Source organism: Malaclemys terrapin, chromosome 1, assembly GCF_027887155.1.
Source record: "Malaclemys terrapin pileata isolate rMalTer1 chromosome 1, rMalTer1.hap1, whole genome shotgun sequence".
NCBI lineage: Eukaryota > Metazoa > Chordata > Testudines > Emydidae > Malaclemys > Malaclemys terrapin.
This window is the reverse complement of record NC_071505.1, coordinates 261,397,494-261,422,091: the sequence shown is the minus strand read 5'-3', so window position 1 is coordinate 261,422,091 and position 24,598 is coordinate 261,397,494. Positions and strand designations below refer to the sequence as shown.

At 43.4% G+C, this 24,598-nt stretch overlaps 1 long non-coding RNA gene across 1 annotated transcript; it reads left to right on the top strand.

Moving 5' to 3' along the window:
* Positions 1-10,921: 10,921 nt before the first annotated feature.
* LOC128827926 (uncharacterized) lies at positions 10,922-22,159 on the top strand. The gene is made up of 4 exons (XR_008443117.1): positions 10,922-10,991; positions 13,913-14,065; positions 15,827-15,881; positions 20,741-22,159. It is a non-coding gene; the product is annotated as an uncharacterized LOC128827926 (long non-coding RNA).
* The last annotated feature ends 2,439 nt before the right edge of the window (positions 22,160-24,598 follow it).

The following is a 24,598-nucleotide window of genomic DNA, read 5'->3' as shown; positions in this document are numbered from 1 at the left end:
GGAAGTTGCAATGTCGCAATGGAAATAGGAAGTTGGGTTGGTCTCTTGTCCGTTCTCCTCGCTGCTACTATAGCCCCCCGGCAAAGCTTTCAATTAGCTTTTCCGTGAGGATCGGATCATTTGAATATTGTAGGTAGGTGCGAGGGCTTGACTCTCCCTCTGCCTCCTCCCTATTATAGCAGCACGCCCTGGTGCCATGTGAATACTTCTTTTCTGCCACAAGTTAGGCTTGGCTGCCTACCTCAGGACAGGGAAGGCAACCATGCCGTTGGGCTAGGCCAGCCCTCCCCAGTGGAATGAAAACGCAGGTTCGCCGTCCACACCTGGCGTATCCCCGCGTGCTGGCCTGGCCCGCAGACCCTCTCCAGTTCTTGTTGAGGCTTGCGAAATTGTGCCTGGCACAATCCGCAAACTGCGGGACTGCGGTCTGGGACTTGTTCTCCGTGAGAGGGCGGCTGCGTGTGAAAGCGGGGCTCATGCGGAGCAGCCTGTACCGTATTGCTAGGTAGTCCGCCCTGCTGTTGTGCGACACAACTCACCCCGGAGCGAAACGTGGCACGCGCGTGCTTGTGTGACACAACCCAGGTGGGGACAAAACTAATCCACCCATTGCTTCTATGGACAGATAAAAGTGTCTATCCGAAATGCCTCTGCGGACACGCCGAGGTGGAGATCCATCTGCCGGGACCCTTTTGATTACAATCCTTACAGAATCGCTCCCGTGCCCGGGGGGGGGGGGGGGGGGGGTTCTTGTCGCTCTCGAGTCCTGTCTCCACCTCTAAAACAGGAGAATGAAAGTCTGTTGCGGATCACAATATATCTTCTGTGACTGACACGATACAAGAGCAATGCGTTTAAAGCTAACAAACGAGGAGATATTTTTAGTACACTTGAAGGAGTCAAGGCGGGGTTTTGATTATACTTCAGAGTACTGAAAACGATCCATTTTCAGTGTGCAGAGAAGGGGCTGCTTTGAGGAACATTTGACCTGACAAAGGGAAAGCACGGCTGGCCATCCTTTTCCTCCACCGGTAAAATCCTCCTCCACCTCCTCAAATCCTCTATTGTCCTATTCAAAAGCGGGGCTGCAGCCTCTTTTCAGAAGCGCTCTGTTTTCTTTCCCCCTCTCGTTTATCAAATTTATACAAGGGGCGGGGGAAGAGAGAGAGAGGGAATGAAACGCAGCCTGTCATGTTATGCGATTGTTTCTATTTTCCTTGAGTGGAGGTTTCCACCTGCTCGCAGAAGCTTTGGGCGCCAGCGATAACAAGATAAAAGGGACAGAGCTGGTGTCTGGCTGCTGATTGGGTAACATGGCAGCAGACTGTTAAAGATGATCAAATAGCTTTGGATAAGTAAAACAAACAACAACAACAACACAAACACTCATATCAATGTTATCCATGCACAGCAGAAGAAAAATAAATCAATGCAGAAAAGAATCCAGAGAAGAGAAGAATATGAGCCCAGATTGTTCAACTTTTAATACATTTCAGGACTAATGCCAAAAAACCGGCAGTGATTCCTGATCAAATTATTCCCCGGGAAATGCTTCTACACCTTCCTTTTATTAAGAGTTCTTTACCTGCCAGAAATGAAATATGAGCTATATCAGATATAAAGTAGGGGAGAGCCAAGTCAAACTATTTCGTCTTTTTTGGGGTGGGGGGTGGGGGGGGGAGAGCGCGAGAAAGGGGAAGAGCGGGAGAAGGGGGGGAAAGGATGGAGCCAAGGCAATTACAAGTTATCTAACCAGGTTACTTACAATGTGAAATCATAACCGCGGCCTTAAATTGTTGGCCTTTTTTCTAAGAGATCCCTGTGACATTTGGACTTTTAACTATAATCATTTGAATCCTGTCATTTGAATCCACTTAGAAGCTGAAGCTGACTCTGGTACATCTGTTAAGAGGCATTTTCTATTCAGCAGATTCAGAGGTCAAATTAGCTACTACTTCTTTGTTTAGGCGCAACTGTCCGCGTTTGTCCAGGGTGACACAATTATCCTAATAAATGGACTTTGAAATACGTGTGTGCTGTTGAGGATAAACCTCCTCCAACCCCCATAGTGTACATTCTTGACAAATGGTGGCCAGTAAAGATGATCGCACGTATACTGGCGGCAGAAAGAAGTCATTCCTTTAATCAGAAAATTGGACGTTGGGCTATTTTGGAATAGAGAAAAGCTTAAGTTTCCAGCAAGAAGTGTGTCTATGAACAGTGTATTAAAAGTGTTTAAATATCCAAAATTGCCACATACTCGGTAGTGATGCAACATTATGAACAAGTAAGGAGTAAAAAGCATCAAATCTATACACATTTTAAAGGAGAATCGGCTTTAACAGAAATCGATTAACATCGCAGAGACATCCAGGCCATTCTAGAGACAAGGGACAGAGCATTTTAAGCAGAGCCCCATCTAATCTTTAAGGCTAAAGTTATGTTTAATTCGTTAGTCAAAAATCTAAGTAACACAAGTCATCTCGTTTATAGCTGCTAGTAAAATTGCTCGTTAGACAAAGATCTGACCAGCAGCTTGATAAGTTTATGCTGGGGATGGTGTGATGGGACACCACCATCCCTACCCTCTGTCTGTCAGAGGATGGAGATGGATGGCAGGAGAGAGATCACTTGATCATTGCCTGTTAGATTCACACCCTCTGGGGCACCTGGCATTGGCCACTGTCGGTAGACAGGATACTGGGCTAGATGGACCTTTGGTCTGTCCTGGTATGGCCTTTCTTATGTTCTTATGTTCTTATGGACTGCCTACAATGGCACCAAGCTGATCTGCCACTGCTAGAAGCAAATATTTCCAATGGCCAGTGATGGGGCACTAGATGGGGAGGACTCTGATTTACTACAGATAATTCTTTCCCAGGTATCTGGCTAGTAGACCACATGCTCAGGGTCCAACTGATCACCATATTTAGGGTTGGGAAGGAATTTTCCCCTTAGTCAAATTGGCAGAGACCCTTGCCTTCCTCTGAAGCAAGGGACATGGGTGACCTGCAAATTTAAAGTAATGTAAATGGTGGATTCTCTGTAAATTTCAGTCTTTAAATCATGATTTGAGGACTTCAGTAACTGAGCCAGAGGTTAGGGGTCTATTACAGGAGAGGGTGGTTGGATTAGGTGATCATGATGGTCCCTTCTGACCTTAGTTTATGAGTAGCAAACAACATGTAGCAAATCCTGCTTAGAATTTCTTGTTTAGCCTTTTGTTCCTCATTGATGGGGTGTAGTACACTATCTAATAACACAAATAAGCCTGTATATTTACTTATGTAAACTGAAGAGCTTAAAAATAGTCCACATACATTTTCCTGAATCTATTGACCTTTTATTGACTTTCTCGGGAGAATTCTCAGTGTTTCTTATTAACGGGGCTTGATCTTGCCCCCACTGAAGTCAGTGATAAAGCTCCCATTAACTTCAGAAACTTTTAAAGGAAGACTGTTCTTATGAGATTTCCAGCTCAGTTTTATGGACTCCAGATGTTTAGAGGTAGGGCCTATGGGTCTGATCCAAACCACATTGATATGAGTAGGAATCCTTCCATTGACTTCAAGGGGTCCTAATTCTGCAATTCTTAGCCAGTGAAGTCAAAGGGAGTTTTGAGTGCTCAAGGAGTGCAGTACTGGGTCTGTTTGAAGTTTGAAACACACACACTTTGTGGTGTTTATCCAAATCTTCCAACCTTTGGAGCCTTGTCCTTCATTCATCACAATATCTTCCAAAAGAAGCAGTCCAGGATCAAATGTAATAAATATATATTACATAGCCTTTTCATTACCAGACCATTTTAGTCACTGTGATTAGTATATTGTGAAGAATAAAGAATATGTATCTGAAATTGCAGAGTACACACAGCTCATCTATCCCATGTATGCCCCGAATATTGAACATGTGGCTAGATAATATTTGTTCTTGGTTCTCATAAGCCACATGTAGTTTAGCAATCCAAAATATATAGTCTGATAATATAGAATAGTTGACCAATATTTACCAAAACATTCTGTATAAGCAATTTTCATTCTCGTTCGTCTTCTCAAATCAAGGACCATTGTTACATCACTACTCTTTTATTCAAAACCTTACGTTAGTATATTCACTTTCCTGTATTTAAAAAAAAACAGTTGTAATGGTATTATCTTCTGAAACAGACTAAAATTAATGTCAAAGGAATTGCAACAAGATTATATGGGTCACAGATAAAAATATTGGGTGAAAACCTGGCCCCATTAAATCAATGACTAAACTCCTATTGACTTCAATGGGACAAGGATTTCACCCACTGCCTATATGTAGCATTACAATAAATTAATTAGTTTATGGGCTCCAAATCTACAGGGAGTGTCATAAATCCTTATGAAAACATGATATCTTTGAATGCTTGATATTGTGTCTGGATCTCTCTCAGTTATGTGAAAGAAATTTAAAAACAAATGTAACCATTCAGCTTCCTATTGTTTACAGAACTAAAAGGTTGAAAGAGCATTTGATGATGCAAAAATTAGTATTTATTTAGGCCTAATAAATTAGCTTTTTTCAGATGAGAGAAAATGACACACTGAGTAGTCTACACTTTGTGTCAACCAGTGCAACCTTCAGGGATAAGCCATCACAAAAGTGAAAAAAAATGTAGTGTTCTCACACTGTCGATGGGGAAGTACAAAAACACTTGTATTTACTTGTACAGCATGAGCTTTTAAAAAGTCAGCCTGACTGACTAAATTTGGCTCTACTCTGTGCAATTATGGGACCATGGATTTACTTATTGGAAACATTAGCCTTAGAACATTCATGACCACAAAGATTAAAAGCATATTTAAAGTTTTTCACCCTTTTCCTCATTATTTTTATTTTTTTAATTGATCTTAAATTTTAAAAATTATTTTTATGAAAAATGAATAAAATATGCTCAATATCCCCCACCCCCGAGTGAGCAGAAACAAATATTTCATTTTCAGCATCAGCCCTTGATGCAGGTCTTTTGCTTTTGAAGTATCCAGGTATTATATTACAAGTTTTTGGGGACAGGGACCATCTTCTGATTATGTGTTTGCCCAGTGACTAGCACAGTGGTGCCTAGATCCCTGATCCTAGGCACTGCCTCAATACAAATAATAAATCCTTGTCTGAGGATGAATTTGTCCTCAGCAGAAAAAAAAGCCACTGTTTTCTTAAAAATAGCTTTTAAAATTCCTGGTGGGGGCTGCCTTTCTGTAGACTTACAGTCTATTTTAAAAAAAAGTCATCTATTAAAAATGACTTACTTATGACCAACTACGAAGTGCTAAACACAGATTAGGTCACGTCATCCTGCCTTAGTAAGGGTATGTCTACACTACAGGATTAATCCGAATTTATATAATTTGAATTTGGGAAACAGATTGAATAAAGTCGAAATGTATGCGGCCACACTAAGCACATTAATTCGGCGGTGTGCGTCCAAGTACCGGGGCTAGCGTCGATTTCTGCAGCGTTGCACTCTGGGTAGCTATCCCATAGCTATCCCATAGTTCCCACAGTCTCCCGCGCCCATTGGAATTCTGGGTTGAGATCCCAGTGCCTGATGAGACAAAAAACATCGTCGCAGGTGGTTCTGGGTACAGCCTCACCTCCTCCCTCCCTCCCTGCATGAAAGCAACGGACGGCAGACAACCATTTCGCGCCTTTTTTCCTGGGTGAACACTGCAGACTCCATACCACGGCAAGCATGGAGCCCGCTCAGCTCAAGACAGCAGTCATGAACATTGTAAACACCTCGCGCGTTCTCGTGGAGTTTATGCTGAGCCAGGACCAGAAAAACGAGGCGAGGAGCCAGCGGCGGCGGCAGCGCAGCGACAAGCATGATGAGGACATGGACATGGACACGGACACAGAATTCTGTGAAACCACGGGCCCCGGTACTTTGGAGATCATGTTGTTAATGGAGCAGGTTCTATCCATGGAACGCCAATTCTGGGCAAGGGAAACAAGCACAGACTGGTGGGACCGCATAGTGTTGCAGGTCTGGGACGATTCCCAGTGGCTGCGGAACTTTCGCATGCGTAAGGGCACTTTCATGGAACTTTGTGACTTGCTGTCCCCTGCCCTGAAACGCCAGAATACCAAGATGAGAGCAGCCCTCACAGTTGAGAAGCGCGTGGTGATAGCCCTGTGGAAGCTTGCAACGCCAGACAGCTACCGGTCAGTCGGGAATCAATTTGGAGTGGGCAAATCTACGGTGGGGGCTGCTGTGATGCAAGTAGCCAAAGCAATCACTCAGGTGTTGCTACGAAAGTTAGTGACTCTGGGAAACGTGCAGGCCATAGTGGATGGCTTTGCTGCAATGGGATTCCCTAACTGTGGTGGGGCGATAGATGGAACCCATATCCCTATCTTGGCACCGGAGCACCAAGCCACCGAGTACATAAACCGCAAGGGGTACTTTTCAATGGTGCTGCAAGCACTTGTGGATCAAAAGGGACGTTTCACCAACATCAACGCGGGCTGGGCGGGAAGGGTTCATGACGCTCGCGTCTTCAGGAACACTACTCTGTTTAAAGGGCTGCAGCAAGGGACTTACTTTCCGGACCAGAAAATAACTGTTGGGGATGTTGAAATGCCAATAGTTAATGCCATGGCTCATGAAGCCATACACAGGCAGCCTGGACAGGAGTCAGGAGCTGTTCAACTACAGGCTGAGCAAGTGCAGAATGGTGGTAGAATGTGCATTTGGCCATTTAAAAGGTCGCTGGCGTTCATTATTGACTCGCTCTGACCTCAGCCAAAGAAATCTCCCCATTGTTATTTCTGCTTGCTGCGTGCTCCACAATCTCTGTGAAAGTAAGGGGGAGACCTTTATGGCGGGGTGGGAGGCTGAGGCAAATCGCCTGGCTGCTGATTACGCGCAGCCAGACACCAGGGCGATTAGAAGAGCACACCAGGAAGCGCTGTGCATCAGAGAAGCTTTGAAAACCAGTTTCATGACTGGCCAGGCTACAGTGTGAAATATCTGTTTGTTTCTCCTTCATGAAAACCTGCCCCCTTTATTGACTCATTTTCTGTAAGGAACCCACCCTCCTCCTTCCCCCAGCTTGCTTTCAAACCAAATAAAGTCACTATCATTTAAAAATCATTTATTCTTTATTAATAGATTAGAAAAAGAGGGAGGGAACCCGGGTGGGATTTGGGAGGAGGATCGGTGGGAAGGAAAAGGCCACTAAAAAAAGGTTAAAAAAATGACAGCCTTTTGCTTGGGCTGTCCACTGGGGTGGAATGGGAAGGTGTACGGAGCCTCCCCCTCCGCGTTCTTACACGTCTGGGTGAGGAGGATATGGAACATGGGGAGGGGGGAGGGAGGTACAGGGGCTGTAGCGGCAGTCTGTTTTCCTGCAGCCGTTCCTGAAGCTCCACCAGATGCCGGAGCATGTCTGTTTGCTCACGCAGCAGCCCCAGCGTTGCATCCTGCCTCCTCTGATCTTCCTGCCGCCATCTCTCATCTCGAGCGTCTCTCCTCTCCTCACGTTGGTCCCTCCTGTCCTCACATTGGTCCCTCATGTCCTCACGTTGGTCCCTCCTGTCCTCACGTTCACTGGCTTCTTTCCTATACTTTGAAACCGTTTCCTTCCACTCATTCAGATGAGCTCTGTCACTGCGGCTGGATTCCATAATTTCTGCAAACATCTCGTCTCGCATCTTCTTCTTACGACGCCTTATCTGTGATAGCCTTCGGGATGGAGGAGGGAGGCTTGAGGAATTTGCAGCTGCTGTAGGGAGGGGAAAAAAGAGAGAATTGTTTAAAAAGATACATTTTGCAGAACAATGCTTATACTCTTTCACGGTGACCAACACTATTCACATTACATAGCACATGTGATTTCTGTGCAAGGTCGCATTTTGCCTCTTAATACTGAGTGCCTGTGGCTTTGCTGCTAGAGATCACAGGTCCGGGCAACAGAATTTGGCTTGCATGCGGCCATGGTAAGCCATTGTCTTACGGCTTCTGCGCCCTCCTTTCCCACATACCAAGCAAAGCCCGTAGAGTGCTGCGGTTTTTCTGTTAACATTCAGCAGCAGCAGAAAACAAACTAACCACCCCACCCTCCCTCCCGCCATGAATTCTCTGGGATGATCGCTGTACCCCTCCCCCCACCGCGTGGCTGGTATCAGGGAAGATCCCTGCAGGAACCAAACTAACCCCCCCCCCGCCGCCGCCCCCCTCCCGCCATAAATTCTCTGGGATGATCACGGTACCCCTCCCCCCACCGCGTGGCTGGTAACAGGGAAGATCCCTGCTAGCCAAACGCGAAAAGCTCAGGGCCAATTTCCCATCTGCACTTGGCTAACTGCAGGGAAGGATTTATTTTCAGCCACAGGCAAACAGCCCAGTAGGAACGGCCACCTCTGTCCCCTTAATTAAGTTCCCGTATTTCAACCAGGTTACCATGAGTGATATCACTCTCCTGAGGATTACACAACAAGATAAAGAACGGATGTTGCTTGAATGCCAGCAAACACCGGGACCATACGCTGCCAGGCTTTGTCAGGCAATGATACCAGATTACTTGCTGCAAGCATGGCGTGGTCAAGTGTCCTACCATGGAGGACGGAATAAGGATGCACTGCCCAGAAACCTTGTGGCAAGGCTTTTGGAGTACCTCCAGGAGAGCTTCATGGAGATGTCCCTGGAGGATTTCCGCTCCATCCCCAGACACGTTAACAGACTTTTCCAGTAGCTGAACTGACCGCGAATGCATCCCAAGTCCTCAGGGAAAAGTAATCATTAAAAACCATTTGCTTTTAAAACAAGTTTTATATTTTAAAAGGTAAACTCACCTGAAGTCCCTTCCATGGGGTCAGGGTCTTGGATACTGGCTTGGGAGGGTTGGGAGGGTACTTCAGTCAGGCTGAGAAAAAGATCCTGGCTGTTGGGGAGAACGGAGTGCTGTGTGCTCTCTGCAAGCTCATCCTCCTCCTCCTCCTCCTCCTCCTCCTCCCCCATCGGCAGAATCCTCAGGTGTAGCTGATGAGACTATCCCCGACCCGGAATCCACGATCACAGGTGGGGTAGTGGTGGCGGCCCCCCCTAGAATTGCATGCAGCTCGGCGTAGAAGCGGCATGTCCGCGGCTCTGACCCAGAGCGACTGTTTGCCTCCTTTGTTTTTTGATAGGCTTGTCTGAGCTCCTTGACTTTCACGCGGCACTGTTCTGAGTCCCTATTGTGGCCTCTCTCCATCATGCGCTTGGAGATTTTTTCAAAAGTTTTGGCATTTCGTCTTTTAGAACGAAGTTCTGCTAGCACTGAATCCTCTCCCTATATAGCGATCAGATCCAGTACCTCCCTCACGGTCCATGCTGGTGCTCTTTTTCGATTATCGGCCTGCATGGTTACCTGTGCTGATGAGCTATCTGTGGTCACCTGTGCTCTCCACGCTGGGCAAACAGGAAATGAAATTCAAATGTTCGCGGGGCTTTTCCTGTCTACCTGGCCAGTGCATCCGAGTTTAGATTGCTGTCCAGAGCGGTCACAATGATGCACTGTGGGATAGCTCCCGGAGGCCAATACCATCGAATTGCGGCCACACTATCCCTAATTCGAAATGTTAAAATTGATTTTGGCGCTACTCCGCTCATCGGGGTGGAGTACAGAAATCGATTTAAAGGGCCCTTTATTTCGAAATAAATGGTGTTGTTGTGTGGACGGTTGCAGGGTAAATTCGAATTAACGCTGATAAAACCAAATTAAAGTCGTAGTGTAGACCAGGCCTAAAGGAATATACCTATACCACTTCTACTGACAAATGTCATAGATACAGAGAAGTTGACATATCTATCTATATAGATATATAGATATATAAAGCTCTGCAGTAGCTGAAAATTTGTGAGGACTGATGGTAGCTGGCGGAAAGCAGAAATGATACAGATGTATGCTTTAGTCTCCCCCACAATATAACCCCCATCCTATGTGACACTGCGCCCCATATTATTCACGGTGATATTGTTATGATGAGTATAGCATAATTATGATGTATTTTAGGCAAGATAAGTCATGTGAGGTGTCATTGGAAAAGTTATGATTTGCTGAATATGATTATCCCTATTTGTTTGCATATATCATTTTTGTATCTGGAGTTATGAATATTGACTATGTATGTGTATTTCAAATGTAGTTACACCTGGGTAACGCCCACTAGACAAGATGCTTTTAGTCTAGATAGCTGGGTGGGGAAGGGCCTATTCAGGGTAATGGGCCATTAGGAAAAAACAATAGGCCTTAGGAGAAGCTTATGTCCACCTGGTGATGAGCCTTCCTGTAAACGCTACAGACAGCCTCCCAGTAATGGCTCCTGTGACTCTACAAGGTCATGTGATAAGACCACATGTCTCTAGACTCCATCTTGGGATGTCAGTATTTTTCCACAGACCAGTCTGGGGACCAAAGGTATGCCTAACTTGCAGAGTTTTTGCGCTGTAAGTTTCACCGGTGATAGACAACCAGTGAAAGTAAAGCGCTGGTTTGTGTACTCACTTAATTCCTCAGGTGTCTGAGAGTGTTTACATTAGCAGCACTTCCATCGCAGATGAGAGCAGCGCTCTAGGGCAGCTATCCCACAGTGCAGCTCTCTCCAGTTTGACGATAGGTCTTGTGGGAAGGGGGGGAGTGATCGCGGGGAATCCTGGGTCCCTGCACAGCCTCCTCTCCCCAAACACTGATAAGCTAGCTCAGCATTGCACCAAGCAGGGGATTGTTTGCTCCGTGGAACAGGCATTGTCACCTGGCCAGATAAGTGAGCACTTGCCAAGAAAACAGGAAGAGGAGTTTCAAAGTGCCCGGGGCTTTACAGGGGGAGGGGTGGATGTCTGTTTACCTGGCAACAGAGCAGCAGAGCTGCTGGCTAGAGTGATCACTGAGGCATTGTGGGATATCCTCCGGAGGCTAAAAGCTGTGTATACAGGAACAACGTGTCTTCACTTGCACATCACCGCAAAAGCATCATTGGTAAGAGCTGTATGCCTCTCATGGAGGTGGTTTTCTTTTTGTAAAAAGTCATTGGCAAGTGTAGACGCTCCCATGGTTTTTGCACAAAAAGGGGATTTTTTTCTGCTTTAAATGGCAAGTGTAGACATGGCCCAAGCTTTGAAACAAAGGGTTCCTGCCATATGCAAAAACTATATAAGGCAGGGCGTGACATCATCTGGTGTACTTCACTCCCCATACAAGAAGACTCCTGGGAACACCCGAGGAAAAAGACTGAACTAGGGGAAGTGCTGGACTGAGGCTAAAGGGATTTCTAGCCTGTGAATGAGATACCTGGGGATTTCAAGCTATAAAGCAAGTGCAGCTTGTCCCTTAAGAATCTTCAGCCTGCTTGTATCATCTCTTAGGGTGAGAATCTGCTAATTCATATCCAATCTATTTAGTATATTAAGTTTAGTTTGAGTTTTTTGTTTATTTGCTAGGTAGTCTGCTTTGATGTTTGCTATCCCTTATAATCACTTAAAATCTATCTTTTGTAGTTAATAAAGTTTTTTTTTGCTTTATCTAAATCAGTGAGTTGGAGTGAAGTGTAGGGGAATCATAACTCCCATAACTGCAAAGACTGTTGCATATTCCTCTCCACATTGAGTGATGGGGCAAATTTTATGAGCTTATGCTGTACAATTCCTTGTGCAGCGCAAGATGGTATAATTTTGAGTTTACACTCTAGAGGGGGTGCGTGCATGGGGAGCTGGGAGTTGCCTTAACTGTAACTTTCCTATGCAGGGGTTGGTCAGAAACAGGCATGTAACTGCAGCTGGATGTGGCCCTACCTGTATGAAGGCTGGTGAAAGTACAGGCTGGAGGGCTTTGCAGCGTGTCATAGCAATACAATGTGAGAGGGAGCCCAGGCTGGTGGGTCAGGGGGCTCAGTGGATTGTGGGGGGAACCTGTCAAAGTAGCTGGCGGTTCCTACTAGAAGCAGAAATGATACAGATGTATGCTTTAGTCTCCCCCACAATAAAACCCCCACCCTTGACTGCAAAATCTGTTCCACTCAATCTCTCACTCCTGTTGATCTCTTCATTCATTACACACACAATCTATCGCTGGTCTCTGGAGTTCTGATCTTTCAGTCCATCCCAGATTCTTTTTCAGTCTGGCTTCCACCCTCTACACTTCACTGAAACTGCTCTCATCAAATTTTCTAATGACATCTTTCTGGCCATATCTCAGGGCCTGGACTTTATCCCCATCCTCATTCTGTCAGCTACTTTTGACACCATCAGCTATGCTTTTTGAAATCTTGTTCTCCCTTGGCTTTTGTGATCCTGTCCTTTCCAGGCTCTCTTCCATTTACCTTGCAGTTACTCATTCAGTGGGTCCTCCCCTTGCTCCTTTTAATAAAGTTCAACAGAGACCCCCTCTTATTCTCTTTTTACATCCTATTGCCACGTGATCATATTTAAAAACATGGCTTCACCTATCATCTCTATGCTGACAACTCACAGACCTTATCTCCGTGCTTCAGACTCCTTTTGTCCAGACTAAAACCTTGGCCTGTCTTTCTGACATTGCCTTGTGCATGTCCAAAGCTTAATTTAAGATCAATATGGCCACAACTGAACTCTTAATCTTTTCGCAAAGCTTTCCCACGTTTTAACTATCACTGGAGATAACACTAGCTATCTTCTAGCCACTCACTCAAGCCTGTAATCTAAGTGTCATCTCTCTCGCGTCCCCTTCTCTACACCTACATTTCCAGCCTGTGTCTATAACTCATTGCTTCTTCCTACTCAGCATCTCTAAGATCTGGCCTTTCCTCTCTTGCCACCTGACCAAAACTCTATTCCAACCCCTTTTCATATTGCTTTGATTACTGCAAAGTCCTTTCTGGCCTTGACAAATGTATTCTTTCCCTCCTCCAGTCCAGTCATACCAATTCTGCTAAAATCACTTCCTTGGATCATCCCTTATTATGTCATCTTCTTCTTTGCATTCCACCACTGACTCCCTTTTCTCCACCACATCAAACACAAGATATATGTCTTTGCTTTTAAGACACTTCACATCTTAGCCCCATCCTATGTATCAACTCTAATGTGCTATTGATCCATTAACTTCTACCTTTGCTCTGCCAGTGATGACAGCCTTCAGTGCCCATTGACCAGTTTTCCCTCAACCCTCTCATGCTTTCTGCTGTGTCACTTATGCATGACAGGAGCTCTCTGTAAAGCCAGTAGTTCATTTGTAATGCTAGTAATACATTGTCCTCCTTCAAATCCCTCCTTAAAACTCACCTCTGCCATGATACCTACAAAACATTCAACAGTGGCTAGGCAGACACTTTTCTTGACTGCTCCTTATGATAATAAATGTGATGATTTTACTCTTACCTCATCATATTTGTCTGCTGTATCCTCCTATTGTCTTGCATCATAGACTAGGACTGTAAACTCTCTGGGACAGCAAATGTTTGTTTATTCCACGTGTGTCCAGTTCCTAGTACAATGGGGCATTGAACCCTGATTGGCACTACTGCATTATAATGATGATGATGATGATGACATAATGGAGCATATGTGAAGGCTTCTGGAGGCCTGCTCCACTGCCAAGAAAAGCAGCTTCCTCAGAATTTGAGACCCAATGCAGTTATTTTTTGTACATAATTCTACATTTGTAAGTTCAACTTTTATGATAAAGAGATTGCACTACAGTACTTGTATGAGGTGACTTGTGCAAATATTTGTAATAAAAATAAATATAAAGTGAGCACTATACACTTTGTGTTCTGTATTGTAATTGAAATCAATATAGTTGAAAATGTAAAAAATATTTAAATAAATGGTATGCCATTATGGTTTAACACCATCACATGATTAATCGCAATAAATTTTTTTAATCACACGATTAATCATGATTTTTTTTAAATCGCTTGACAGCCCTAATGTGTATATGTGTGTATATATATATATATAACGCGACGAATTCGGATATAACGTGGTAAAGCAGTGAGTGCTCCGGCGGGGGACACGGACTGCACACTCTGGCAAATTAAAGCAAGTTCGATATAACGCGGTTTCACCTATAACATGGTAAGATTTTTTGGCTCCCGAGGACAGCGTTATATCGGGGTAGAGGTGTATTATCAAAATATTGTATTATTAAGATTTGGTGAATCACCTTGATAATATTACTTGTTTATTGTTTTTACCTTTTTCCTACTGTTTTTGGTACTTTTCTCCTACTGTTTTTTGTTTTTTGCCCAACCCCTTCCACCTGAGGCCCCACCCCACTCAGTCCAGAGCCCCCAAACCCACCCCCCCATAACAGGAGGAGCCCTGAGCGACCCTCCCCCTCCCCCAGAGGAGCCCCCGGCTCACCCACCTCAGCTCCCCCAGGCCAGCATCCCCAGCCCTAGCGCTGGGCCGAGCTGCTCCTCCCCAGCCGAGCCACCTCATTCCCCCACCAGACCCCTGCACCCACCGCTTGCTCGCAGCTTCCCTCCTCACTCCCCTGCCCCCAACGCAACGCGGCGAGCAGCGGGGACCTGGGGTGGGGGTGGGGAGGTGGAGTGCAGGTAGGCAGGCGGCAGCAGGCTGTGGGTGGGGGTCTCGGGGAAGGGGCGGGGCCACCGCAGCCCAGGTGTCTGTCGGGGTGGCTGCGTGCCTTCCCTGGCCTATTATACCCGCTGCCCCTGGCTAAGTACATCAGCTGCTCTGAGGCCTGTGTGGATCCTAGGGAAGGGAGTGGGAAATCAAGGAGAGAGAAAAATGACCATCCACCACCCAATCCATTCTCTGGCCTGTATGGAACTTGTGAGTGTGTGAGATGGTTGTGGCAGGTCTCAGGCTTGCCCGGAACAAGTTTATAGATGTGTGCATGAGGCATGTTTGACAGGTGACAGAATGACTGATCTGAGCTGTAGCTACCTAAAAGAAAGAGCAGGAGTACTGTAGGGTTATGGTGGGAGGACTAATTGAGTTAGTACAGTACTTGAGCTTTCCAGCTGTACTAGCACTGCATCAATGCCAGTGGAATCAATGAGAATGGACATGTTGACAAGGCATCCTAAGATCCAGTTCAATCCTACTGGCACTGAGAGGACAGCATAACACTTGTGAAGTATTCAAAATACCTTTTTGTTGGAGCATAAAGCATTCCAAGCGGTTGAGCTGTGGATGTAAAAATCAAAGGCTAGATTTCTTAGCTGTGCTCATTTTCTGCTGGACACTTTGGGGGAATAGGGGACGTGGTAGTGTGCTCTGATCCCAGCATATTTTAGAGCAGTCTCAGGGCTGACTAAAATACTGTGGCTGGCTGTAATCCCTGGGGGTTAGTACACCAGCTGAGACTAGCTGGAGCACAGTAGTTCTCAGATCAAGTCTGAATTATTCCTTCTATAGTAGGGTGGTATAGGAAGTGGTTATGCTGGCTCTCCACCATTTGGGGACTCTCCCATACAAGAGAATCAGGGCCTGTTACTCTGGGGGTGCAAGAGAAACCAGATTGCAGAAGACAGTTTGGCCTTAAAACCGTGAAACATCACTGAGTCTTACAAAGCCCTCAAACACACTAGAGATTTTGTGAACAAGCATCCTAGTTACAGGGAAGCCCGATGAGCTTGAAAAGGGCTTTCGGAATTTAAATCAATTATTTATCTGGCTTATATATTTTATTGAGGTTACATCAATATACCACCCCAAAATTCAGCTTATTAAAGAGGTCTCATGTCAAAGTACGCCACATCATAAACTGATAGCTGGAGTTTGTTTTAGGTGTTAAGATGACTAGATATACTGTTGATTTAATAGGCAAATGGAAGAGTCATTAATTCATTCCTGTGTTTTTTAAAGGTAGTGATCCACATTCCTGCTGCCTCTGAAGTAAGAAGTGGAATAGACAATACAGGTAAAAATCTCCTAAGTGCCATTACAAAAGAGACTTTAGGCACTCAGGAATCTACATTTCATTGATATATAAACTTAGCTTCCTAAAAGTCCTGCTTGAAATTGGGACTTAGGCTCCTAAGTAATTGAGGCACTTTTGAAAATGTTGCCCTGTCTTTTAATTTCTTTTCTATGAAGCATATTGTTTAAGTCAAAGAACAGATTTAAATTTTTTGTTAAAGTTAATGTTGAAAAATTATATAGTACACAGGTCAAAAAAAAAGTGTCTGTACATCTGGGTATAGTGCTTAGATTATCCACAAATATACAGTTTGTTTTAAAAGTCATAAGATACTGTGGCAAAGCTCCAACCTTTTCTCCATGGGTCCCGCGCTTCCAGGCAGTTTATGCTAGCCTCAGAGCTCACTGCGACCCTCCATGTATCCCTTCTCTCTCTAGGGCCAGGGTTACAGTCTACTGAACCCTTTTCATCATAAGCCAGCAAGGAGGTTGGTGAGAGAACTCCCACAGTCTCTGCTGTCCCTTCGGGCTTGTTCAAGAACAGTTTAGCCTCCTGTCCTGACAGGGGCCTGTCTTCCCCTCCCAGGAGGTGTGTTTCTGTAGTGGCAGGTTGGGGGGAATCCGTGCCCACCCTCTACTCCAGGTTCCGGCGCAGGGACCCTGGTGGCAGCAGCTGTTGGCAGCTGACCTTTCATGGCCAGAGCTGCTACACTTCCCTGGGCCACTTCCCCACAGCTCTCCCACTTCTCTCTCTTAACGCCTTCTTCACCCTTACCTTAGGGCTCCCTTCCGGTGGCTTGAGGGTGTCTTTGTTACCCAGGCGCACTTCCTCTCCTCTGGCTCCCTTTTCCTCTATCCAGCTAGACCAAAATGAGCCCTTTTATAGTATCAGAGGGGCCTTAATTAGAGTCCTGTGTCCACCCTAGTCTGGAGCAGCCCCCACGCTGGTCAGTCAGGGAACAGAAAACTGCTTATCCAGTGGCCAGTATATCTGCCTTTGACTACTCTATTACCATCTACAAAATCAGGGATAGGAGGTTGGCCAACAGGGTTTCCTGCTACTGTGGGGCCTATTTCTGCTCCTCTGTCCGTTCACGCATCCGGGCAGAGTTCCTCTGGGCAGCGTCCGCTGGCTCCCTTGATGCCTTCAAGGAGCAGTGAGCGCTGTCCAGGGTTTTCTGCTCGGTGTCCTCATCAGGTTCCCTTCATTTAGCCCTGTGACCTCATTCCCATTCCTATTATTTCATTAGTTGTCCCTCACAATTCTTTGGTATCACAGACCTATGGATCCTCCCCTTAGGCTGGGGGGAGGTCCTTTAGCACTTCCTGGATACCAACAGGACTATTCTGCTGTACCCAACTGGCCTGGGTCTATCACAATACATATAGTGCATAATCAGCAATAACCCAAATTTAGGTGAATAAATTTAACAATACAGTTTAGATATTAGCATCCAAGTAAGAACACCCAATGTGAGAAAAGATCAGTTTCACAGGCCCTGACTCTAAATTGCACTGTAGTCACTTGTGGCCCAGTCCAACTCCTACTGAAGTCCATGGAAAGATTCTGATTGACTTAAAGGGGAGTAGTGTCTAGCCCTTTTACCTCTGAAAAATGAGTGCTAATTGTGTAAGAAGAGCTGTAAATGGTGTGAGTGGAGAATACTGCTTTGGTAACATTTTAGACCCACTTCACACAGGTGTAAATGTATGTACAATGTGCAGGGCAGTGGAGAATCAGGCCCTTTTTTCTACTGTTAATTTGATTTTGAGAGCCTTTGCTTTCCTGCTGTGTGTAAAGCTGGAGAAACACAATGGTTGCGATTATTTCAGATTGGAAAATCTTATGGGCGGAGAACATGTGTTATTCTCGGTTTATACTGTGTATGGCACAGAATAGAGTGATTTTTAATCATTGTTCCTCTTGCATCCCAGTCCTGATACATCACTGCATATTCTGTATTATCTCTTCCAGGTCTGACACTGTTTGTGACTCCAGACCTGTGCATTTTAAGATGAGAATTCAAATAGGCAAGGAAGAGAATTAAGAGATTATCAGACATCAGATGGTAGATAACTTGGGTTTATGCTTAAACGCTATAGTATCTCCATTTAAACACAATATCAAAAGGTATATTTCAATGTGGTTTGAAATGTGATTTGAGAAAATGACCCTAATCTCGTGAAAGACTGTCCTGACACATGTATTTCACTAGCTTGTCCTTTTTTTCCCCTCTGAAGAATTAAAGTAGATATGCTAAAATGCTGCCTAGCACAGACTCCCCTACAGAAAGTGTTAAACTGTAACTGGCGATGGAAAGGGCTGATAAGGCCATACAATATATGCCACTGACTTTGTGTGTGGCTGCTATTTTGACATGTCTGATACTGGAATAAGGAGGACTGCCTGTAACCAAACCTGCCAGTGAGGAAGTTACATGGTCAGAGATGTTTGGAATGTAATGAACATCCTTATCGTCACTGGTATCTTTACAACTGCTTAGATGACTTTTTAATTGTAGCTTAATGCATTTAATTATGACAACTCTTCTCCATTCTCAAGTATGATGTATTAATATTACAGATCATTAACATTGCTAAATTACTCTAATGACACAGAGTCCTCCATGTCCCAGTTAGACAGAGACTCGCTCTCTCATTTGGCTCTTTTGTTATTTGCCTCATAGGAAATTCATGCACGATTCTTGAATCTTTAAAGCATGTAGAAAGGCTGCTTCGGCTGCACCCTCCTTATTAAATTATTGATAGAGAAAATCCCCCATGTAAAGCTTCCCCATCTTGAGACTGCATGGCAGCTAATATTGTCTTACTAATATCCACTTCATCAATATAAAAGTTAGAAAGCCACGGCTCTTGAGCAGTTTTTTTTTTTAAATATATGATTAGAGCAGACTGTATTTAACATCTGCAAAATACTCATGCTTACAAGGTATGAGAAATGTGAGATGTTCCATTCTGTTTGCAATGGTTAGACCGTTTTAATCTCTTAACTTCAATATATGTCCTCTAGCAGACTATCCTTGGATTTCATTTTTAGATCCTTAAGGCTGCATATATCTGTCAAACAGACATAATGAATTTAAAGTGCTAATGCCTAGAAGACCAGAAAAAACATTGAAATATATCCTTGGTTGATTAAATTACCACCTCTAGCTACTTTACCTCCTTATGTCCAAACAGATTTCCTTTTTTACTTACCAAGTACCGGATCTGGAAGATGTGGAAGATGTAATTTCATGGTAAAAAAAAACATGCACAAGTCTTTAGACAAGTACATATTCTTTAAACAGCTTTTCAAATATGTGCCTGTATGATAGGACTTGCAACTGACTAGAGATACTTTCAATTACACCCAACCTGCAGGTTAACCTTAGGGTGTAGCAAGTGACTTTTGTGTACCATTCTCAAAATATAATTAGTGTTAAAATCTCTGGCATTAAATTAAAGTTTTTTTTTCCTTAGGATAGCTCCACATTAAAATTTGTAGCTGCACAGCCTTTAAGAAGGGAACCTGGATGTAAGCAACATAAGAAACCTTGGTGCTTTGAGTATTCTGAGCTAATTTGTTGCTCTTTAGACATGCCTATGGACAAGGAGACAATCCAAGGTGTCCAGTCAGTGCTGTGCGCGTCAGGGAAATGGTGTCCTGTGGTCCTAGAGTGGCCCTTGTTGACGTGTCCTGCCTTGACCTTTGTCTTTTCCATATGTGAGTGAGTTCTATAGGATTGAAAGCGGGATACAAAAGTGTACCAGAAATAGGGTCACGCCGAGTGTTTTGGGCTATAACGTCCTCCAATGTTGATACAGGCACCGGACTAGATCTTTTATGGGATTTTGGATCAGAACACAACGGCAGGGCTGAATTAGGGGCTTAGAAGACACACATGCAAATGTGCAAAGACAGACAGAGGCACAGTAAATCAATCAAAGAGACAAAGAAGCAGCAGATGTTGCTGTCACGCTGGAAGGATTGTCCCATGTCAAGTGGCTCCTTGAAAACTGGAGATCAAACTAAAATTTAATGTGGATGGTTCACCAATGGAGCCCAATTGGTACCTTTCAATTACCAAAGAAAGTTCCCACCCGTTCAAACCCAAGGCAAAGCTGGAGGACTGTTAGTTGGGTCTAAGCGCCAGGCCGCTTGGTTTTTGGGAGGCTAAAACTAAAGAATGCAATGAATTTGAAACGAAATGACAAGTATCAGAAGAAGCAGGAGCAGGGACCGAATGAAGGAGAGCAGATTTGTAGTGCTTTGAAATGAAACGTTATAATCCCCCCAACAATCCTGTTGACTGTGAGCTATAGCACTAGGAGTACAACACAGGGGAAAAAAAGATACATTGTTGGATAAACAGCTTCTTATAGGTAAAAACTGAATGGTGCAAATAGATGAATAAGTCAACACAATGGGGAGGAGGAGGAGGGATGATTCAGGGGCAGTATAAGAAAAAGGTAAAAGTGAACAGAAGAGAGAAAAGGGGAGAAAAGAAAAAAATTTAAATGAGTGAGACAAAAAAGCAAAGAGAAAAAGAAAAGAGAACAAGAGGGGGAAAGAAGTAATATTTTCCTTGATAAAAATGCACAAAAGGGAAGATGAACTTTGTTCTTTTTCTCTTTCTACTCTCCTCTCTCTTTCTGCTTTTCGCCTCGCAGCACGCCAGCCTAAGCTGAGAGCTGTAATGTCATTAAATTGCAAATGCTTTTTCATTTCCGACACACACTGTTTACTTATCTGGCAAAAACATATGTTGGAAGGAATCCGTTAAATTCTGCCCATTGCCTTGGGTAAAAGTGCAATGGAAACGGACCCACTGAGCTTCTTCTTTCTTCTTCTTTTAGCACTTCCCTTATCTACAAGACTGCTTCGCAGAAAACTGGCTAGTTCAATGAAAAATGAAGATACAGCAGGAGATTAGAGAAGAACACTGCGCAAAAAATTCCTGGAGAGAGGGTCACTCCATTGCAAATGATTTCACTCCTCTAGATCTGCATAAATTACTATTTTTAAGGCATCTCCAAAGTCTGTATATTTTTCTCACTCTGTCAAACATTTAATTTCACGCCCCGTGTTCTGAATATGCTAAAATGCATATCTCTGATGCACCTTTAAGCCAGAAAAACGAATGCAAAATTGAAGATAAAATGATGTGATTTGCACTACAAGCCTATTACTTGAGGTATTTACATATAGTTTACCTCTGCAGTTCTGAGAATGATTTATTAAAAAAAAAATCTGGATTAAGCTCATATAAATATGTATAAATCTTTGTTTAGAAAATAGATTTTGCAGCGGTTGTGTCAAAAAGTTCTTTAAGATTCTGTGAAGAATTTTCCTTTTAGCATGCTTAAAAAAATAAAAATAAAAAGGGACCGTATTTGACATTCTGCTTTGGCAGGAAAATAACCCACCACACACATTCTGTCATCCAGGATTTTTCTAGACTCGTTTTATTTTACACTTCTCTTCCTAAAACTACCCATTCATTTCATTTGCTGTGATGCCAAATAAAGTGAGCACTGGATTTCCCTAAACTCCACTGAAATAGTGGCTCAGATTTTATTAAAACAATTTTGTGTCTACGGGGAGAAGGAGAATGCCAGTTGGTATGGCAAACTACCGTGAATTTATCCTGGTTAGGGTCCCCACCAAAGTGTTCAGGTTGCACTGACACTGGTGCCCAATGTTTGGAGACAGATGTAGGAAGCGAGACATTCGGATTGTTTTAGGAATTCTTTTACATCCTAGGAGCGGCTCATTTAAACAGCACAGTAAGTAATATCTATTTCTCTTTAAAAAAAAAAAAAAACCCACCCCCGATACTCCTAAAACGGCATCTGTCCGAACAATAACATGTCACAGCTTTGGCCTCTTCCTGCAACTCCTCCCCACTCTAATAATCCGTGCAAAGAAAATGCTCAGATCTCTCCCCCTCCCCCAATTTATTTTAAGGATGTGGTTGAAGATCTCAAAGTTGACTAAATAAAAGCTGAGAATGAACTCTGCCCATGTGCTGGAATCTAAATGTTAAGATCAGTACAATGCTTCTAGGTTGCGCCTGTAGTGGTATTGTGAGAACAACTGTCTCTGAAAGCAGGTACAGGGGAAGAGCTATTACTTCAAAGGCTACATTAATCCGTTTGCAATTAAAATGCCTGTGTACAAGCATTGGATTGCTTTTAGGAGAGATAGGAGTTTGCTTACAAAGATTGAATTAGAGTTCCAGCATGATGCTCCTGCTTAGAGTTGTCTAATGACCATTTTAAATAATAAAACTTGGAGTAATTTTCAAGAGTTGTCATATTTTTTTTCTCCCTCGTGCAAAATAGCTTAACAATCCCCCCTAGTGGTATTTCCACTGCTGTTCAAGAACACACATTTCTGGTTGCAAGTATAGTACTACAAACAGACTGTGGGGACTATGTAGTTACACACGCACATACAAATCTATAGACACAAATGCATGTATATACTCCATCTGAGGGGCTGACAGCCATAGGACATTTTTCAGAGCTATGTAATAAATGAATTAATCATGCACTTTTTGAGAGCCTCACCTGCACTCTGCCCATTCATTCATCTCCTTTCCCCCTCATACTTATTTGAACATTCCAGACCCGAGCCACTTCAAACAGACACCATCAGTCTCTCCTTAGAAATGTTTCCTCCTCATTCCCCCCTACACCATTCCCCACAAATTACATCTGCTCAAAGCTGAGGACTAGCAAAACGCAGCTCCGTCCTGAGCCCCCAGCTTTTCCTTACATAAAAATATCACAGATTTCCAGAGCACATCATCTAGCCATGGGCACCTAACTTAATGGACTCTAAATGGTGACACTTACAGGTTCAAAAAAAGATCTTTTAGGTAATTCGTGGTAGTTTTTATGGCTCCTTCTGAGCCCTCTACAACTATACTCGTAGCTAAGGTACCTAAAAACTATTCTATATAAACCAAACCCCTTAAACATTGCTAAAATAGCATTTTTGTAATGTACGAGGCATGTACAAAATACATGGTGGAGAGGTGGGATTTAAAAGTTTTATATGGACTTGGCTGGCCATGCCTTTGTCACTTGTGAATAAAATTACAGTAGTAGATTACAAACCCAGGATTACATTGACAGATCTAATTCACAGATTATAAAGCCAAAAGGGACCACTGTGATCACCCAGTCTGCCCTCCTGTATAACACAGACCATAGAACTTCCCCAAAATAATTCCTAGAGCAGATCTTTTTAAAAAAATCATTCAATCTTGATTTAACAATGGTAAGTGATGGAGAATCCATTATGACCTTTCGTAAATTGTTCCAAAGGTTAATTACGCTCACTGTCAAAAAGTTACACTTTATTTCCAGTTTGAATTGATCTCTATGTTAGTACTTAAACACTGTAATCAAGTCCTCTCTTAACCTTCTCTTTGTTAAACTAGAGATTGAGCTCCTTGAGTTTATTACTATAAGGCAGGTTTTCTAATCCTTTCATCATTCTCTGAACCCTCTCCAATTTTTTATCATTCTTGAATTGTGGACACCAGAACATGCCACAGTAGTCCAGGAGTGGGCACACCAGTGTCTCTACAGAGGTCAAATAATTTCTCTACTTCTACTTAAGATCCTGCCTCTTTATGCATCCCAAGATGCATTAGCTCTTTTAGCCACAGCTTTACATTGGGACCTCACTTCCATATTATCCACCATGACTCCTAAATCTTTTTCAGAGTCACTGCTTCCCAGAATAGAGTCCTCCATTCTGTAACTGTGGCCTACATTCTTTGTTCCTAGATGGATATACTTACATTTAATATTAAAACACATAACTGTTTGCTTTCATTCAGTTTACTAAGCAATCCAGATCACTCAATCAGTGACTTGTCCTCTTCATTAGTTACCACTCTCCCATTTTTTGTGTCATTAGCAATCTTTAGCAGTGACAGTTTTACGTTTTCTGCCAGGTCATTGATAAAAATGTTAAACAGCAGGATCCCACTGGAAACATACCCGCTTGATGAAAATTCTCCATCTATTGTTACATTTTGAGACTATCAGTTAGCCAGTTTTCTGATCCATGTAATGCATGCCAGGTTAATTTGATATCATTCTAGTTTTTTAATCCAAATGTCATGTGGTACCAAGTCAAATGCCTTACAAAAATCAAAGTATATTACATCAACACTGTTACCTTTATTTACAATCTGTAATCTCATTAAAAAGAAAAAGACATCAAGTTAGTTCCACAGGATCTGTTTCCCATAAAATCATGCTGATTTTCATTAATTACATTACCACCTTTAATTCTTTATTAATCAAGTACCGTATCAGTTGCTCCACTACCTACCCTGGGATTGATCTCTGGCTGACAGTCCTATAATTACCTGGATCATCTCATTTACTGTTTTTAAAAACTGACACAACATTAGCTTTCTTCCAATTTTGTGGAACTTCCCCAGTGCTCCAAGATTTATTGAAAATCAACATTAATGATCTAGTGAGCTCCTCAGCCAGCTCTTTTAAAACTTGTGGATGCAAATTATCTGATTTTAAAGTATCGGTCTACAGTAGCTTCTGTTTAACATTCTCCAGAGAAGTTAGTGGATTGGAAAGAGTTATCACCATATGATGAGACTACATCATCTGTTTTTGCTTCAAATACTGAACAGAATTATTTTTGAACATTTCTACCTTTTCTGCATTATT